We start from the raw sequence: 19,184 nt of genomic DNA, 5'->3' as shown, positions 1-19,184 counted from the left end.
AAAAGATACTTCATGCAAATGGAGATAAAATGTGAGCAAAAGTAGGTATATTTATATTAGATGAAATAGACCTTAACTTGAAAACAGTAAAAAGACACAAGGTAATTAATGAGAAAGGGGTCAATTCAGCAAAGGAGGCTGAGGCAGGAGGATTGCTTGAGCCCAGGAGTTTGAGCTTGCTGTGAGCTAGGCTGACACCACTGCACTCAGGGCAATGGAGTGAGACACTGTCTCAAAAAAAAAAAAAAAATTCAGCAAGAGGATATAACAATTCTAAATATATATATCCCCCTGTTGAGGGGTAGGGTTGAGACATGAGAACCCCAGGAGTGGGACAGGACTTTGCCAAAGAGCAACCTGTCGACGTGTCAGTTCACTGAGCAAAAGCTGCTCGACCTTGATCAGGGATGTCTGCAACGGACCCCACCTCGAAGCCTGAGGGCCACAGCCTGGATGTCTGCAAATGGACCCGGGCTTGTAATCCTAAGGCAGAGAGAAGGATCAAAGGACGTCAGCCCAGCAGATAAGAGCAGTTTGCTATTCTAAGCCTGAGGCAATGTTCCTTTCTCTCTCCTGAGTTCACGTCTCAGTAAATGAGGAACTAGATAAAGTAGAAAGAAGTACGTGGTCTCGTTGTTCCTGTTTGGATTATAAGCTTTACTGCTGACTCACGATTTTACCTTTAACCTGTGTGCACTTAGTTTATTGTTACTTTGGGAGACCTCAAAACTTAAACTCATGATATGTACATGTAAATCGGTGACTGATAACAATTGTTTGCTGAAAGAATAAATACTGATGTAGGACTCCACTCGTGGCCACTTGGCTCACGGGAATGCTGGAGGACCCCGGATTTCCCCATCACTTTAATCTATACTTTGTCTTTGTCTCCTTTATTTCCAATCTCTTGCAATGTTCCTGCCTGGGACCCGATTTGTTGGGAGAGTTGCAAACTCCCGGCAACTGGTGCAGCGAGCAGGGTCCACGAGGCAGAAGGCTTCACTGGAGTGAAGAAGATTCCCGTACCACGTCGTGGAGACCCAGAGAGGGCTATGAGCCCTGCCAGCCAGAAAGTGTAAGTTTAAACTCTGGGGATTTTCCCAGTCAGGGTAAAAAATGGGCAGAATCAGTCAAAATTCTCTGAATATACTGAACTACTGCAAACTTTGCTGAGGAGTTCTGGGGTTGTCAAACAAAACACTTTTGAGGAGCTATTTCATTTGGTTGCCAAGCAGTGCTGTTGGTTCCCTCCTCCAGGTACGCTTAAGCTGTGGCAGTAGCGGCAGGCTGTCAGAGCCCTGCTGAGAGAACGAGACTCGGTTAGAGACTTCCTTGTTCTAGATTTTCACCTTTGGCACCTTTACTTTGTATGTCTGATTTCTCTTTAAAACAACATGCTCAGCCTAAGAGGACTCTAAAGAAAGTCTTGAAATGATGGACGGGTATCCAGGGAGACATATGAGAGGCATCGTTTAAAGGAGATCTTGAGGCTGATCTTTTCCCAGTTGCTGTGGTGCAGCCAGATTCGGATTCTGATGCTCCAGACCAAACACCTCAGGTGCCCCGGGAACCGCACTACATTCATGAGCCTATCCCATTTAACTTTAAAACTTCTAAAGCAAGCCTGCGTTTCTTGTGGTACCAGGTCTCCTTATACAGAAGGCTTGCTCGAGGGATTGGCACAAACAGAAAGATTGATTCCTTGGGATTGGGAAATGCTTGCTCGAATGGTTTTGTCTTCATCTGAATTCCTTCAGTTCACCACTTGGTGGGCTGATGAGTCTCGCCAGTAAGCCTGGCATAACCGTTCCCGAGATCCGCCTATGGATATCACAGCAAATATTAGGACAAGGAAGACGGTTTGGCACGGTGGCTCAACTGAAGTATGCCAGTCTAGCTATTACTTGGTCCATCAGTGCTGCCTTAGAGCCTGGGATAAGATAATCCCTCCTGGACAGACAGTGCCCTCTTGTGTTAATGTTAAACAGGCTGCTAATGAGCCTTATGTTCACTTCATTTCTAGACTTCAGGATGTTGTACAAAAAACTGTCAGTCCCCCTCCTTTAAGGAACATGCTGTTACATATACTGGCCTTTGACAATGCTAATTCAGAATGTCAGCAGCTTTTGTGCCCTCTTAAGTCCAATGGTGCCCCGCTAGAGGAGTATATAAAAACTCGTGACGTTGGCTCGGATACCTATAAAATGCAATTACTGGCAGAAGCTGTCCAAGGAAAAGGCCCAAATGGCCAAAAAACAGCCTCTAGATGCCTCAATATTGGCAGAAAGGGCCACATAAAAAAGGATTGCCGATAACCTCCGAGAACATCTAACAGTGATGGCCAGCCGGCCGGTCCTTCTTCAGGACTTTGCCCCCGCTGTGGAAAGGGACATCATTGGGCCAGCGAATGCTGTTCTAAATTTCATGCTAACAGCCAGCCCCTTACAGAGTCAGGAAATGAGGGGCGGGTCCAGCTTGGGTCCCAAGAAAACCAATTTGGGCAACAATCTAATTCAGCAGTTCCCCACCTGACAACCACAAACTTGGGAGGACAGCGTGAGCAATCCCAACCAACAGTCTCCAAATCAATTTCCAGCCTGGACCCCCCAAAATTAAGGGTTAGTAATCTTTCACCAGCAACAACTGGGAGCGCTGCACTAGATCTGCCATCCTGTGATAACAGTCTTCTAACGCCATCTGCTGCCATATGCAAGGTACCTACTGGTATATTTGGCCCTATTCCTCCAGCTACAGTAGGATTAATTATTGGCAGAAGCTCTCTCACTTTTATAAAAGGAGTTACAGTTAATTTAGGAGTAGTTGATCCAGATTATTCGGGGGAGACTTTGGTCATGATGAGTTCTAATATTAATTATCAAATTCAGGTTGGAGATGGCATAGTTCAACTTTTATTGTTACCCTATGTTCAAACCGGGAAATCTAATGTACAAAGGCAGGGAGGATTTGGGAGTACTGGAACTAAAGTATACTGGCAAACTTTCATTAATGATCAAAGGCCTCAATTGGAACTTAAATGGCCAAACTTTTGTTGGACTTGTGGATACTGATGCTGATATTACAAAATATCAAAAAGGTTTTGGCCGTCTACCTGGCCATTTCGACAGGTCCCCACAATTCTTACTGGAATTGGGACTATGACCAATATATTTCAAAGCCAACAAATATTGAACTGTCAGGGACCCAAGGAGCAGACAGCTACTTTACAACCTTATGTGGTGAATATTGCTATTAACCTTTAGGGAAGAGATTTGTTACAACAATGGGGAGCTTTTGTCAGCATACCTACGCTTTCTGCTCATGCTAAACAGATGATGCTTAATATGAATTTTAACCCTTATTTTGGCCTTGGCCAAAGGGGCCAAGGAGCCAAGACTTTAATGGCACCAAGAGATCACTCTCCCCGACAAGGCTTAGGCTATCCAAATTTAGGATAGCGGCCACCACTATGCACTGGCTCCGAAATGGATTTCACAGGAAAATTGAACAGTGGCCGCTAAATCAAGAGAAACTTGGTGCTCTACACTCTTTAGCTGAAGAGCAGTTGCAAGCAGGTCACATAGAGGAGTCCACTAGTCCTTGGAATTCCCCTATATTTGTTATTAAGAAAAAATCTGGTAAATGGTGATTGTTAACAGACTTAAGAAAAATTAATTCTGTTATTCAACCTATGGGGGCCCTTCAACCAGGCCTCCCATCTCCAACTATGATTCCCAAAGATTGGCATATAATAATAGTAGATCTAAAAGACTGATTTTTTACAATTCCTTTACAACCTGCTGACAGAGAAAATTTTGCTTTTACTGTTCCCACTTTGAATAATCATAAGCCGACTAAAAGATATCAGTGGAAAGTATTGCCACAAGGCATGCTTAAGAGCCCAACCTTGTGTCAATATTTTGTGAATTAGCCTTTAGAAACATTGAGGAATTGTTTTCCTTACAGTTATATTATTCAGTGTATGGATGACATCTTGTTTGCCTGCTCATCTAGGCAAGACTTAGAACAATTATACCACAAAGCCAGACAAGCATTACCTCAGTATGGGTTGGCAACTGCAGAAGATAAAGTCCAACAAGATTATCCATTTATTTATTTTTTTACCTTTTTTAATCCATTTACATATTTTTATTATTTAGGGTGGCTTATAGATAGGAACAAAATAGTTCCTCAAAAGGTGCAAATTCGTATGGACAAACTGCAAAATTTAAAAGATTTTCAAAAGTTATTAGGAGATATAAATTGGCTTAGACCCATGCTAGGCATTCCTACCTATGCTTTAAGTAATTTGTTTGATATATTAAAAGGTGACTCTGACCTTAACAGCCCTCGTCAACTGACTGAGGTGGCAAAACAGGAATGGCATAGATTCAATCTCATGTACATGAAGCTCAACTATCTAGAATGGACCTCAAAACGGGGTTGGATTTAATTGTATACCTCTCAGAACACTCTCCCTCTGCAGCCTGGATCCAGGGAGAACAAGTAGTTCTAGCCATAGAAACTGTTACTAGTACAGAAACTGAGGAAATTTGTAAGCTGTTCCAGCGCCTTCAATCTATAATTCGGAGCCCCCAGTCTCCACTACTTGTTACTCGTATTGGATCTCACACCTTCCGGGACCTTTGGCTGCTGGAAATGAAAAATAGATCAGTTACTTACCGGCTCTGTTCAAGAAGCAGCTCAATTTCATCAACTAACTCATATCAATACCAAAGGCTTGGTTAAAAAATTCCACATAACAGATAATCAAGCCAAACATACTATCTCTCAATGCCCTACTTGCCAAACAATTAATCGGCCTAATCTCCCAGCTAGGGTTAATCCCCGAGGTCTCTCATCTAATGAACTGTGGCAAATGGGTGTTACTCACATTCCTGAGTTTGGCAAGCTTGGAGTAGTTCATGTTACTGTAGACACTTATTCTGGGTTTATTATGGCCACTCCTTCTATAGGAGAAACTGTTCATCATGTACTCTCACTTATATTCCTGTTTTTCAGTTATGGGAATTCCAGCAGCTATAAAAACAGACAATAGTCCTGCCTATATTGCTCATACTTTTGCAACCTTTTGTTCAAGGTGGAGTATCAAACACAGAACTGGCATTCCTTATAATCCCCAAGGACAGGGCATTATAGAACGTACTCATCTAACCTTAAAAATTATGCTTCTAAAACAGAAAGGGGGAGGGATACATACACCAAAAGATAGAATAAATCAAGCCTTATTCACTTTAAATTTTTTAAACATTTGCAAGGAAGAAAACTTAACAGCAGTAGAGAAACATTGGGGAGAAAACAAACAGTCTAATTCGTCCCCTCATCAGCCTATCTGGTGGAAAGATGAAATGGTAGTAAAATGGAAAGTAGGATGGGCCAAGATGTGGGGTCAAGGTTATGCTTGTGTCTTGACAGATGACGGACAGACCATGTGGATTCCAAGCAGAAGGATCAAGCCCCGAAAGGAGGAAACGGAAGATGCCTCAATACATGCCCGAGGCCATAACAGAAGAACTCTCCAGGATGAGTCTGAACAACAAGAGACCCACTGATGCCCCTCCAGAACACCACAGGCATCAGTCATCACTTGGGGCCAGCTGAAGAAGACACGCGAGAAGGCGGAAAATGTGCTGTCACAAGCCAACGCACCCAAAACGTCTGTAAGTCTTTTTCTTGCTATGGTCTGTGTTTTGCACACAGCGGCAGGTGCCTCTAGCAATGAAACCCACCACTATGGGGCATATATTCCAAGCCTTCCTTTAAATAGAATTGTTAATTGGGCAGATACCTCCTTCTTGGTGTTTGTTAATGATTCCAATTGGCTGCTGGGACCTTCTGATTATCGTGGTCCCGTGAAACCTAATGAGGAAGGCACTAAAATCAATAGATACGAGGTGGGGACAGAAGGCCCTCCCATATGTATTGGCAAAGGTTCCCGTTGTCTAAAACCTGCCACCCAAACCTGGCTGGTCACCACTAAAACAACTGGTGAGAACACACAGGCCTTGTTATTTCTTTTAACTGCTTCTACTTTTTCGTTTTTTGGAAAAAGCAGAGTTACGCCTCTGAATATGCCCATCTGCAAAAATGCAGAAGTTACTGATTCAAAAACCTGGGTATATTGGGAAAACTGTAGGAGATATGTGGGACACATCCTTGCTGGGTCATCCTGTGGGAACATTCTCGACTGGAGCCCCTGTGGGCATCCTGCTTCCACTCACAATCTTAGGAATTCACTTGGAATAAATGTGCCTTCTCTATGCTGGTTAAAGACCCTGGCTTTCCAAGTCATACTGCCTCAGTGAACGGAGGTCCTTCCCCTCCAGCACCTCACATGCTACATGGTCCTGCCCATGGCCAGTTATGGAAGCCATCAGCCGCTTTATATCCGTTACAAGCCTGGGCCAGCCCCTGTATCTGGGGAACGAACAACAGTAAGGAATGGACTTTTTTACTCTCAATTCAACTCACCACACGCAAGCTTGTGTAAGATTACCTATTTACTTATGATAGGACCTGCTAAATGCGATGAGTCCTCTTTTTTAGTGTCTTATGAAAATTGTTCATGTGTTGTTCTTGTATTAACAACTCAGAAAAGTTTAACTCTTATACAGAATCAGTTTATACTTTGAAGGCTAAGACTGGATTATGGCTGCCTGTTAAGATAAATAGCATATGGGCAAGAAACTCCAGCAATGTTACTACTAGACAAACTGCAAAACCACATTCTTAAGTGCTCTAAAAGATTTATCAGCCTGTTGATTATAGCCATTTTGGGAATCATCGCTGTGACCGCCTCTTCTGCTACAGCACGAGTGGCTCTGCACCAAATTATCCAAACTACCGAGCTCGTACAGAATTGGCACCAGGGCTCTAATCAATTGTGGCCTACCCAAAATCAAATTGACAGTAAATTAGTGACCCAAGTGGCTGACTTTCAGCAAGCAGTCACTTTACTGGGAGACCAAGTTGTGAGTCTACAAAAACAAATAAGACTTCGGTGTGATCGGAACATTACCCAGTTTTGTGTCACACCTCATATTTATAATCAGACTTGATTCCCTTGGGAAAATATTAAAAAACATTTACTTAACCAAGGAATTCTTTCCACTGAAATTGGAAATTTACAATAAGAAATATTAAGTACTTTTAGCCAAAAGCTGGATTTACTCTCTGAAGCTGATATATTAAATGGCATTTCTTCTGGGATCAGATCTGTAAACCTGACTCCCCACTTGACTATTTTGGGAAGCTCTGCTTTAGCTTCTTTTGGAGTTGTTTTAATCATTTGCTTATGCTTGCTTGTAGTCTGGAGACAACTCTGAAGAAAGCAAGAATCCGGAGACCAACGTTTAGCAGCGATGGTGATTCAACTTCATCGACTCGCTGCTAAGAAAAAAGGGGGAGATGTTGAGGGGTAGGGTTGAGACATGAGAACCCCAGGAGTGGGACAGGACTTTGCCAAAGAGCAACCTGTCAACGTGTCAGTTCACTAAGCAAAAGCTGCTCGACCTTGATCAGGGATGTCTGCAACGGACCCCACCTCGAAGCCTGAGGGCCACAGCCTGGATGTCTGCAAATGGACCCGGGCTTGTAATCCGAAGGCAGAGAGAAGGATCAAAGGATGTCAGCCCAGCAGATAAGAGCAGTTTGCTATTCTAAGCCTGAGGCAATGTTCCTTTCTCTCTCCTGAGTTCACGTCTCAGTAAATGAGGAACTAGATAAAGTAGAAAGAAGTACGTGGTCTCGTTGTTCCTGTTTGGATTATAAGCTTTACTGCTGACTCACGATTTTACCTTTAAACTGTGTGCACTTAGTTTATTGTTACTTTGGGAGACCTTGAAACTTAAACTCATGATATGTACATGTAAATCGGTGACTGATAACAATTGTTTGCTGAAAGAATAAATACTGATGTAGGACTCCACTCGTGGCCACTTGGCTCACGGGAATGCTGGAGGACCCCGGATTTCCCCATCACTTTAATCTATACTTTGTCTCTGTCTCCTTTATTTCCAATCTCTCTTGCAACGTTCCTGCCTGGGACCCGATTTATTGGGAGAGTCGCGAACTCCTGGCATCCCCCCAACAAGGGAGCACTCAGATATATAAAACAAATATTTGATCAAAAGGGAGAGACAGAATTCAAGACAATAATAGCTGGGGATTTCAACATCCCACTCTCAGCATCGGGCAGATCATTTGAACAGAAAGTCAACAAAGGAACATTGGACTTAAATTGCACTTCAGAACTAATGGACCAAACAGACATTTGCAGAACATTTTATCCAACAGCTCCAGAATACACATTCTTCTCATCAGGACACAGAACACTCTCCAGGATAGACTATATAAGTTAGGCCATAAAACAAGTCTTGACAAATTTTAAAAAGAAGAAATCATACTAAGTATCTTCTCAAATCACAATGAAATACAACTAGAAATCAATAACAAGAGGAACTTTGGAAAATAAAATACACAAAAATTAAACAGTGCACTCCTGAGTGACCACTGGGTCAATGAAGCAATTAAGAAGGAAATCAAAATATATTTTGACACAAATGAATATTGAAATACCACATAACAAAAGCTATGAGGTACAGCAAAAGCAGTGCTAAGAGGGAAAATTTATAGTAATAAAGATCTACAGCAAAAGAGTAGAAAGATTTCAAATAAACAACCTACTGATGCACTTAAAAGAATTAGAAAAGCAAAAACAACCCAAAATTAGTAGAAGGGAAGAAATAGTAAAAATCTAAAGAACTAAACTTACTAGAGACAAAATTTACAAGAGATCAACAAAACAAAAAGTTGGTTTTTTGAAAAGACAAACAAAGTAGATAAAACATTAGCTAGACTCCTCACCAAAAAAAAGAAGACCCAAATAAACAGGAAACCAAAAATGGGACATTACAACTGATACCACAGAAATACCAAGAGTCATTAGAGACTATTACAAAAAACTATACTCCAACAAACTGGAAAACATAAATGAAATTTCTGGTCATACATAATTTATAAAGATTGAACCAGAAAAAAGTAGACAACCTGAACAGACTAAAAACAAATATCATGATTGAGTCAGTAATAAAAGTCTCTCGAAAAAGAAAAGCCCGGGACCGGATGGCTTTACTGCTGATTTCTACCAAATTTACAAAGAAAAAATAACACTAATTCTTCTCAAACTATTCCAAAAAATTGAAGAGGGAATTCTTTCTACTTCATTCTATGAGACCCTCATACCAAAACCAGACAAGGACACAACAAAAAAAAAAACAAAGCTACAGGCCAATATCCCTGCTGAACATAGATCCAAAAATCTTCAACAAAGTACTAGCAAAATGAATACCACAACACATCAAAAAAGGTAATACACCATGATCAAGTGGAATTTATCCCAGGGATGCAAGAATGGTTCAACATATGTAAATCAGTAAATGTGATACATTAAATCAACAGAATGAAGGACAAAAACCATATGATTATCTCAATAGATGGAGAAAAAATGTTTGACAAAAGCGAGCATTTCTTCTTGATAAAAACTCTTAAACAAATTAGACATCGAAGGAACATACCTCAACATAATAAATGCCATATGTGACAAACCCACAGCCAACATCCGTGAATGGAGAAAAGCCGAAAGAATTTCCTCTAAGAATGGGAACAAGACAAGGATGCCTACTTTGACTATGTTCTTATTCAGCATAGTACTGGAAGTCCTGGCCAAAACAATCAACAAGAGAAAGAGATAAAAGGCATCCAGACTGGAAAAAAGAATGTCAAATCATCACTCCTTGCAGAAGACATAATCTTATATAATGATAGAAACCTGAAGACTTCACACACACACACACACACACACACACACACACACAAAACCTCTTAAAAATGGCCAAAAAATTTCAGTGCAGGATGCAAAATCAATGTACAAAAACCAGTAGCATTTTTATTCACTAATGATAACTAGCTGAAAAAGAAATCAAGAAAGCAATCCCATTTACAATAGCAACAAATAAAATACCTAAGAATAAACTTAACCAAGGAGGTTAAAGTCCTCTGCAATGAAAACTACAAAACACTGATGAAAGAAATTGAAGAGGATACAAACAAATGAAAAGACATCCAATGCTTGTGGATTATAAGAATTCATGTTTGTTAAAAATCATCATACTACCCAAAGCAATCTACACATTCAATGCAATTTCTATCAAAATACCAAAGACATTCTTCACAAAAACGGAAAAAACAATCCTAAAATTTTTATGAAAACATAGAAATACCCCAAATAACTGAAGCAATACTGAGCAAAAAGAACCAAGCTGGAGCCATCACAATACCTGTCTTCAAAAGCTGTAGTAACCAAAATCACATGGTACTGGTATAAAAATGAACACATTGACCATGCAACAGAATAGAGAACCCAGCTATAAATCTACATATTTGCAGCCAACTGACTATTGACAAAGGTGCCAGGAATATACATTGGCAAAAGACTCCCTCTTCAATAAATGGTGCTGGGGAAACCAGATATAAACATGCAGGGGAATGAAACTTGACCCCTGCCATTCACTATGTACAAAAATTAACTAAAAATGAATTAAAGACTTAAATGTAAGATCTGAAACTATGAAATTACTAGAGGAAAACTTAGGGGAAATGCTTCAGGACATTGGTCTGGGCAAAGATTTTATGGAGAAAACCTCAAAAGTACAAGCAGCAAAAGAAAAAAAATGGGCAAATGGGATTATGTCAGACTAAAACGCTTCTGCACTGCAAAGGAGACAGTAGAGTAAGGAGTCAGTGTCCAGAATGGGAGAAAATCCTTGCAAACTATTCACCTGACAAGGGGCTAATATCTAGAATATATAAGAAACAAAATAAAAATACTCCCATTGAAAAGTTGGCAAAGGATCTCAATAGACAACATACAAATGGCCAACAGGTATATAAACAGTGCTCAACATCACAATCATCAGGGGAAATGCAAATCAAAACCACAATGAGATATCACCTCACCCGGGTTAAAATGGCTTAACTGTAAATGACGCAGACCAAATATGATAAAATCATCACACTGCACCCTGGCCCCACTTGAGAGGTAGAGCTGAGGTCCCCCGCGAGTCTTTCTTATTGCATCCCTGCCATTATCCCACATCTTGTGTTTATAATTTCCTTGCTTTTCTTTATAATTTTACCACATGTGCTTTGTTTTGTCCACCAAAGAATCACAGGTTCATAAATTTAAAAAGGAGATAATTACCTCTCATAAAGTGCTGCAGGCTGCCTGCCTCCGCAGACGCTGAGAGCGAGCACTTCACAGGAGGGAAGGAGGAGACGAGTTCGTGCTGACTGGCTTGGCTAAGTGCACACATGCAACAGTTACAGGAGAAGCTGTGAGCATTCATGGAGGAGGGAATGCGATACAGAGCAGGCTGACACGTATGCGACACGCATCCCGTGTTCACACAGAGTGGCGCCTAAGCATTTGAGTGTCCCACAGTGAGGTGCTACACGCCAAAAGGTGAGCAGAGGACACAAAGGCTCACAGCGTGCAGCCTCGGCAGACTGGCAGAACCACTGTGCCCGGTGGTCCCTTCTCAGGAAGGAACGCTGGTCGGGGGTTGTCTCAAGACCACAAGAAAGGGAGGGGCAGCGTTAGGCAGCTGGTTGAAATCAGCAGTGGAGCAAGTCTCTTTTGTATTTTTTTATTTTAAGGGCTGGTTCCTTTTCAATCCTTAGGAGAGAAAGTCTAACGGCCGTCAGCGAGGGAGCGGGTATGAGAAGGGGTCTGACCTCCTGTCCCGTCACAGCTAGGAACTCAGTTCGTAAGTTTTCTCTGAGGTCCCTGAGGCCAAGAGGTTGGGGGGGGCCTTAGGATTTTATTTTTATTTCTCAGTTTCATTGTGAACTTTACAATATTAATATATTTTCTCCAATTTGCTTTTTTGCTCACATTGTTGCTAATTTTTCTCTATTATAAAATAATGCTGGGCTGAGCATGCTTGTCACTATTTTTTTAATGTACATTCACATTTGTTTCCTCAGAATAAAATATTAGACTTAAATTGCTGGATCAAAGCATATGTACATGTTTTAGGGCTTTTGACACACTACCTTCAGGAGGATTATGCTGATTTATTCCATCAGCCTTTGACAACACTGTGTATTATTGGCAAGTACATGTGGAAAATTATAATCACTACAATGATTTTGAATGAATTATAATGATTATACTGGTTTTGAATAAATTACAATGAATGATTTTTGAAAGGATTATAATGATTTGTTATGAGTTATAATGACTTTGTCCACATATAATTGCCAATTTGAAGGAATAAAAAGCCCCATTCTTTGTTCTTTCATTACATGAACGCCTCGCCACCCGTGGGAACCGCCTTCTGGAAAGGGCCAGTGGTTGGCGAACCCCCGGCCGGAAAGACTAAGCTCTCCCAGAAAAGAGCGTTAGGGAGAAAATATGAAATACAGTGTTAAGTATGTATTTATGAAACGTGTGTGAAGCAGCATGAACACATGTAGCTCACAAACCACATCAGGTATGTATGGGTACGAGATACACATTTTAAATAAACATTAGATGTGGAGTGAAAAGACGTTTTCTAAAGCGCCACTTCCAACACCCGCCGGGCAGCCCTTCTTCCGAGCTGCCTTCCGTGCACTGTTCTGGCGGCAGCGTCACCTCACTCCGGCGACACCCTGTGCCCGGTTGTGAGTGTTTGAACCCGCTCCAGACCCGGCGGCCTCGGCGGCCTCGTCACGGTGCGCGCACCCGGCCCGTCGCCGCCGCCCGGCAGCGTCCGGCTCTGAAGCGCGGGGCAGGGGACGACGCCGGTGGCGCCGGGTTGATCCAGCGCCGACTCCTAGCCCTGTTCCTTGCCTCTCTCTTCTGTAGCAGCAGAAAAAAAGCTACTCGTCGTCTTCATTTGCCCCGTCCCCCTGGCAACGGGGGCAACAGGACACAGCGCCGGCCAACGCCACGTGCACAGAACTCGGCGTCCTCCGGGAAGGTCTCCCCCTTCCTGTGCATCCGGCTGGAGCCGCGGGCCTTGCTCCGCGCCTGCGCACCCCGCCTTGACTCTGCCTTGACCCTGCCTTGACCCTGCTGTGCTGTCTGGGCTGGAGCCGCTGGCCTTGCTCCGCGCCTGCGCACCCCGCCTTGACCCTGCCTTGACCCCGCGGTGCTGTCCGGGCTGGAGCCCCTGGCCTTGCTCTGCGCCTGCGCACCCCGCCCTGACCCTGCAGCTTGGCAAAGGCCAAGGTGATCACAGAGCACCCAGCTTCCCCACTGCTGAACTTCTGAGCCAGTGAGCTAATTAATTCTCGGTTTCCTACCACCTGGAAAAAACTCCCGTTAATCAAACGTTCTGTTACTGACCTACCTTATGGGATGGTTGTGAGAATTTTGTGAAGTAATTTTTCTAAAGGCTAAATACAATGTCCAGTATTGTAAATACTCAATAAAAGATATGTTATTATTGTTAGTAGTAGTAGCAGTACCAACTGACCTCAGTTGCCATGAGCTGCTTCAACTCTGATGTACAGGTCTGGCCAGGGGCAAGAAGATGTTGGCTGAGGTCGTCGTCTGCCGCCAGCTCGCTGTCAGTGACCTTGGGCAAGTCTTGAACCCCTATGGGGCTCGGTTTCCTCAGCTGTTTATAAAATAATATCAAAGTTCCCATTCAGCTCTAAAATTTTTCAATTCTATTTTCTTTTCCCTAGAATTTTTTTTTAGCATCACAGGATATAGGATGCAGGCTGACAGGACCAGGGAAGCATGTTAGAATGTGGGAGAGAGTGACATTTCTAAGTTGCATGTGCACTGTTCACAGTGGCCCTCAGGGCACGCTGGGCCTCCTGGCCAGTCCTCCTTCTGTGATACGATATGAAGCACCAAATGTCACCTGAGAAGGCGTAATGCCAAAATGTGCCACCTGGATGCCTCTGGAGTGGGATTCTACAGCAGAACACTCCCTGGTGATGGCAATGCTGTGTGTCACTCTCCCGTGCAGTGGCCACCAGCTACATGTGACCACTAGGCACTTAAAATAAGGCTAGTGAGACTGAGGGACTTAATTTTAAATTTAAGTTAATCTTCATGAAATTAAGTTTAAGTACTCCTATGTGGCCAATGGCGACCACACGGAACAGCTCAAGTCTCGAGTCTGCGGTGGCTGCAGGAACAAACCTGTCCTCACAGCTCTGCGGGCAGAAGCCTGAAGTGGACGTGTCAGTCGGGCGGTGCTCGCTCTGAAGGCCCCAGGGGAGGACGTGCTTCGTGCCTTTTCCTCCACCACGAGCATCGCTGGCCATCCCTGGTGTCCTCCGCCTTGCACAGCACGCTCCAACCCTGCCTCCACCGCACAGGGCACCTCCTGTGTGCCCGTGTCTCTTTTCCTCTTATAAGGACATGCGTCGTATTGGACTAGGGACCCACCTTACTCCAGTGTGACCTCGTCCTACCTAGTTTCAGCTGCGTGACCCCCTATTTCCAAATAAGGTCACATTCTAAGAATCCAGGAAGACCATGAGTTTGGGGAGCACTGCCCAGTCTGGTACCTCTTCATGTGCCTCTCCGCATGGCTGCTTGCGAGTCCACGTGACATGCAACTGGATCTGCCAGAGCAAGGACCTAGGAGAACCCAAGGCAGAAACTGCAGTGTCTTCTATTAGAAGTCGCAAAGCATCGCCTCTGCCACGTTTTTCTCAGCCTGGAAGGGACTGCACCAGGGCACAGATAGCAGGCAGGGCTCACCGAAGGCCGCCTTGGAGACTGGACATGTCCCTCCACCTGCAGCTCGCACTCAGCCCTCCCCAGGCCTCCGCAGGGGCTCCTCCCACCGCAGCACCAGCCTCTGCTGGGCCTCGGCGGCGCAAGGCCCTTCCGCATGGCAGAGCCTCTTTGGTTTATCTGAATGGTTTTCTGAGGCAACAAAACTCTTAACACTGGGCGGCACGGAGCAGGCTGGTGGCAGCACAGGGACAGGCAGGTGGACCCATAAGGAGGAAGATCTATGCAATGACAGTTCTGCAGTTCTGAGCAAGTCAATGCCATTAAAATCAATCCAAAAAACAAACAAAAAACAGGTTGAGGGAATTGTTCCATGTTGAAGAGATGAAAGAAACATAAAACATGCATCTAAATTGGATCCTGATTGAAAACACAATTCAGACTTAAAAGGCATCATCGTGTCAAATGGAAACGCTTCTTTTGAGTTGCCTCCAGCTCGCCGTCCAGGTGGCAGCACCGCTCTGGGGTCTGGCTCTGCCCCGTCCGTCAGGGGTTGGCACCAGCTCCAGACCTGGCAACGTCGGACTCCCAGACACAGTTTGGACGCAGCCTAATACTACGAAGTCATTGCTGGTTTTCTCAAGTGCAGTGTCGGCACTGTGATTATGTGGCAGATTATTTTTAGAAGATGCCTATGACGTGTGTAGGAGAAAAGGGTCACAATGTTTACAGCTGACACACAAGAGGAGTGCGTGCGTGCATTCGGAGACAGAGCTGAAGCAGACAGGACAAGATGTTGGGTTTTTTTCCTAATATGTTCTGTCATGCATGTTACCTCTTCCAAGAGAGAAAGTAGAAAATGTACCTAATAATCCAAGTGACTTCCCAGATTTCCACAGAATGTTAAAGATACTGCGTGGCGTCTCCTTGGTGTTTACGGTAAAACGTGTGAGAAGAGAGACTCTAAAGAGACTATTAACCGTACTGGAGTCAGGACTTGCAGGTCTGAAAATCTCCGGGCCCTCCAGATGCACGTAGTGCCAGAGTGAAGAAACAGCTTCCAGGCAAAGGTAACCCGGGGCACTGTCAGGAAAAGACGGTATAAAGATAAAGTCAAGGGTGTAGCCACAGATTCTATTATTGTTAAGAGTTTTGTTGCCTCAGAAAACCGTTCAGATAAACCAAAGAGGCTCTGCCATGCGGAAGGGCCTTGCGCCGCTGAGGCCCGGCAGAGGCTGGAGGAGCCCCTGCGGAGGCCTGGGGAGGGCTGAGTGCGAGCTGCAGGTGGAGGGACATGTCCAGTCTCCAAGGCGGCCTTCGATGAGCCCTGCCTGCTATCTGTGCCCTGGTGCAGTCCCTTCCAGGCTGAGAAAAACGTGGCAGAGGCGATGCTTTGCGACTTCTAATAGAAGACACTGCAGTTTCTGCCTTGGGTTCTCCTAGGTCCTTGCTCTGGCAGATCCAGTTGCATGTCACGTGGACTCGCAAGCAGCCATGCGGAGAGGCACATGAAGAGGTACCAGACTGGGCAGTGCCCCCCAAACTCATGGTCTTCCTGGATTCTTAGAATGTGACCTTATTTGGAAATAGGGGGTCACGCAGCTGAAACTAGGTAGGACGAGGTCACACTGGAGTAAGGTGGGTCCCTAGTCCAATACGACGCATGTCCTTATAAGAGGAAAAGAGACACGGGCACACAGGAGGTGCCCTGTGCGGTGGAGGCAGGGTTGGAGCGTGCTGTGCAAGGCGGAGGACACCAAGGATGGCCAGCGATGCTCGTGGTGGAGGAAAAGGCACGAAGCACGTCCTCCCCTGGGGCCTTCAGAGAGAGCACCGCCCGACTGACACGTCCACTTCAGGCTTCTGCCCGCAGAGCTGTGAGGACAGGTTTGCTCCTGCAGCCACCGCAGACTGCGGCGCTTTGTTATGGCAGCCCCAGAACACGGAGGCAGAGCGTAATGAGACCTGCCACCAGCGCCATCAAAGTGCCAGCCCAATGGTTGTGCCACCTTGGAAGTGGGCCAAGTACCAGCTCCAGGTGACATTGTGACCACAAACTTATGAGGGACCAGAACTGTCCAGCTAAGTTGCTCTTAAATTTCTGTCACAGGGAAACAGATGTTTATTTTAACATACTAAATAATTTGTCACACAGCAATAGATTACTAATACTGTAAGGATCTTAGGGGAAGGCCATACCTTGGAATGAACGAATGAATTAACTTTTTATTTTTAATTTATCTACTGTAGTCTCTAGAGCTTTGATGATGGTTTGGAGGCTTGTTCTGAGGCATTGATGTAAATTAGAGATCTACCAGGCCGAAGCGGTAGGCTGGGAAGGTGGCCCACCTTACAGGTGGTTCTTCCCGTCTGCAGGGCACGGACCCCAGCTCCTCACCTCTGGGCCCTGCCATCCTTCCTGTCCCTCTCAAGACCCCACTGCCCTGCCTCGGCCCTCCCGCCTGGCCACCAGCCTGGCTTCAAGACTTTTCCAGACTAGTGGATTCCCACAGTCTCAGTCTCAATTAGATTCTAATTAGAGGAAATATCAAAAAATAGAAAACTACAGAGATTAGGATAATCAATTCCCAGTTCACAGCCAATCCTGTTTCATCATCTATATTCCTCTGGCTTTTCCCTGCATTATTTTTTTAAGCAAGTCCCAGATATTTCATCCATAAATATTTCAGCAAGTAGCACATCAAACTTAAAGTCATCGATAATTCCTTCATATCTTTAAAGATCCAGTCAGTTGTTTACATTTCTCTTGATTATCTTAGTTTGAAAAAAATCAGGATCCAAATAAGGTCGACACCATGAAGTTGATTTCTATGTCTATTTGAATCTATAGGTTTCCCCTCTCTTTTTCATCTTTTTGGTTTTTTTTTTGGTAGCAGAAACCAGGTCACTTGCCTTGCAGATTTACCCACAGTCCTGAGCTGGCCGAGCGCACACATCCTCATGGGATGTGGTGTTTCCCACGTGCGCCTCTGCCCTCTGCCCTCTGCCCTCTGCCCTATGCCATGTCTTGTGAACTGGTAGCCGGAGAAGCTTGACTGGATTCAGGTTTTTCTGAAGCGGCACTTCCAAGGTGGTGGTGGTGTTTCCATCAGAAGGCGCACACGTCTGCCGTCTCCAGAGAGGCGCCAACTGTCGCTGCCTGGACCCAGGAGTTGGTGGCAGAGCAGCGCCAGCTGCATCCTGTCATTCCTTTAGGTGTCATAGGTGGGAACACCGAGGACCCTGCTTGTTGGAACAGGCTGTGAAACACAAGCATGAGCTTGTGCGCGTGGCTTGGTGCTCAGAGTCGAGCTCGTCTCAAGCTGTTGCTTTGCCGTCTCTGCCCACGGAGCTCCGGACGCTGCCATGTCCCTCTCCTGTGCATGCTGACGGTGGTCTCCTCCACCCCCTCCACCCATCAGTGAGAATGCCCTTGGAGTGTCTGCATGCTGTGCTCGCAAATGCAGGTCTGACTGAACCTCTGCTGCACAGCTCACTCACACACGGCCTCGGGCCATTCTCCCAACCCCAGGCTGCCTCCCACGTCGTGAACGGGGCTGAGAAGCCTATGCACAGGTTTTTATGGGGCCAAAGGGGATAACTGAATTCAATGCTTATCAAGTGCTTCGTACCATGCCCGGCTCAGTAATGGTCGATATCGTTATTACACATTAGAAATGAAAGGCACTCAAGTGGTGAAACCCACTAAATGCTTGAGAGCCTGAAGAGTTTGAATAATCGCTGCTGCTCTGTCCCTTGAGTAGGCCATCGGGAACATTACTGATGACTCAAAATGTGCTAATATAAATTAAATGCCATCTCTCCAGAAGAGAGCCGTATGCCGGCGTGTGTGCCGAAGATGCAGTGTCCAAGAGCGAAGCGCAGTTCGCTGCAGGAAGGCGTTGCTGCTCCCAGAGGCAGGGCGGTGGTGCTGGGCTCGCAGAAGGAGCCAGAACAGCTCTTTGGGGCTGTGGGGCTGCCCTGCTGCTCTGCGATGGGGCCAGCTACGGAAGCAACCAGTCCCTTGATTAAAAATGTTTTTTCCTAGAAAATCATCTGATGTTACTTCATCCCTAATTTAACAGTGAGGGTGACATTTATTGAACGTTTGCGCTGTGCGTTGCTCAGGTTATTTTATTCAATCCTCCCGACAACCCCACAAGCAGTATTGAAAGTGGCAAAACCCAGCTGGGACCCAGAGAGCCGGATGCCGGAGACCATCCTCGACCGGGTCCGCAGGCACAGGCTGGGCTGCTGAATGAGCCACACCTGCACCCCCACAGGGCACGGCCGGTTCCCAGCCGCTCTGGACGGAGGAAGGAATGCGGCATGGGCACACTGGGAGCCCGACGCTTTCCACGTGGGGCGGGGATGGCAGCTGTTTTCCTTTGTGCTTTCTCACCGCGGTGCCGGGCACCAC

General features: G+C 45.2%; 1 long non-coding RNA gene across 1 annotated transcript; it reads left to right on the top strand.

The window, feature by feature from the left end:
* The first annotated feature begins 228 nt into the window (after positions 1-228).
* LOC123647399 lies at positions 229-8,008 on the top strand. The gene is made up of 3 exons (XR_006738221.1): positions 229-1,075; positions 5,434-5,678; positions 7,327-8,008. It is a non-coding gene; the product is annotated as an uncharacterized LOC123647399 (long non-coding RNA).
* The last annotated feature ends 11,176 nt before the right edge of the window (positions 8,009-19,184 follow it).

Source organism: Lemur catta, chromosome 11 (assembly GCF_020740605.2).
Source record: "Lemur catta isolate mLemCat1 chromosome 11, mLemCat1.pri, whole genome shotgun sequence".
In the NCBI taxonomy this organism is placed as follows: domain Eukaryota; kingdom Metazoa; phylum Chordata; class Mammalia; order Primates; family Lemuridae; genus Lemur; species Lemur catta.
The sequence above is the reverse complement of the archived record's forward strand: the minus strand, read 5'-3'. Positions and strand labels throughout refer to the sequence as shown.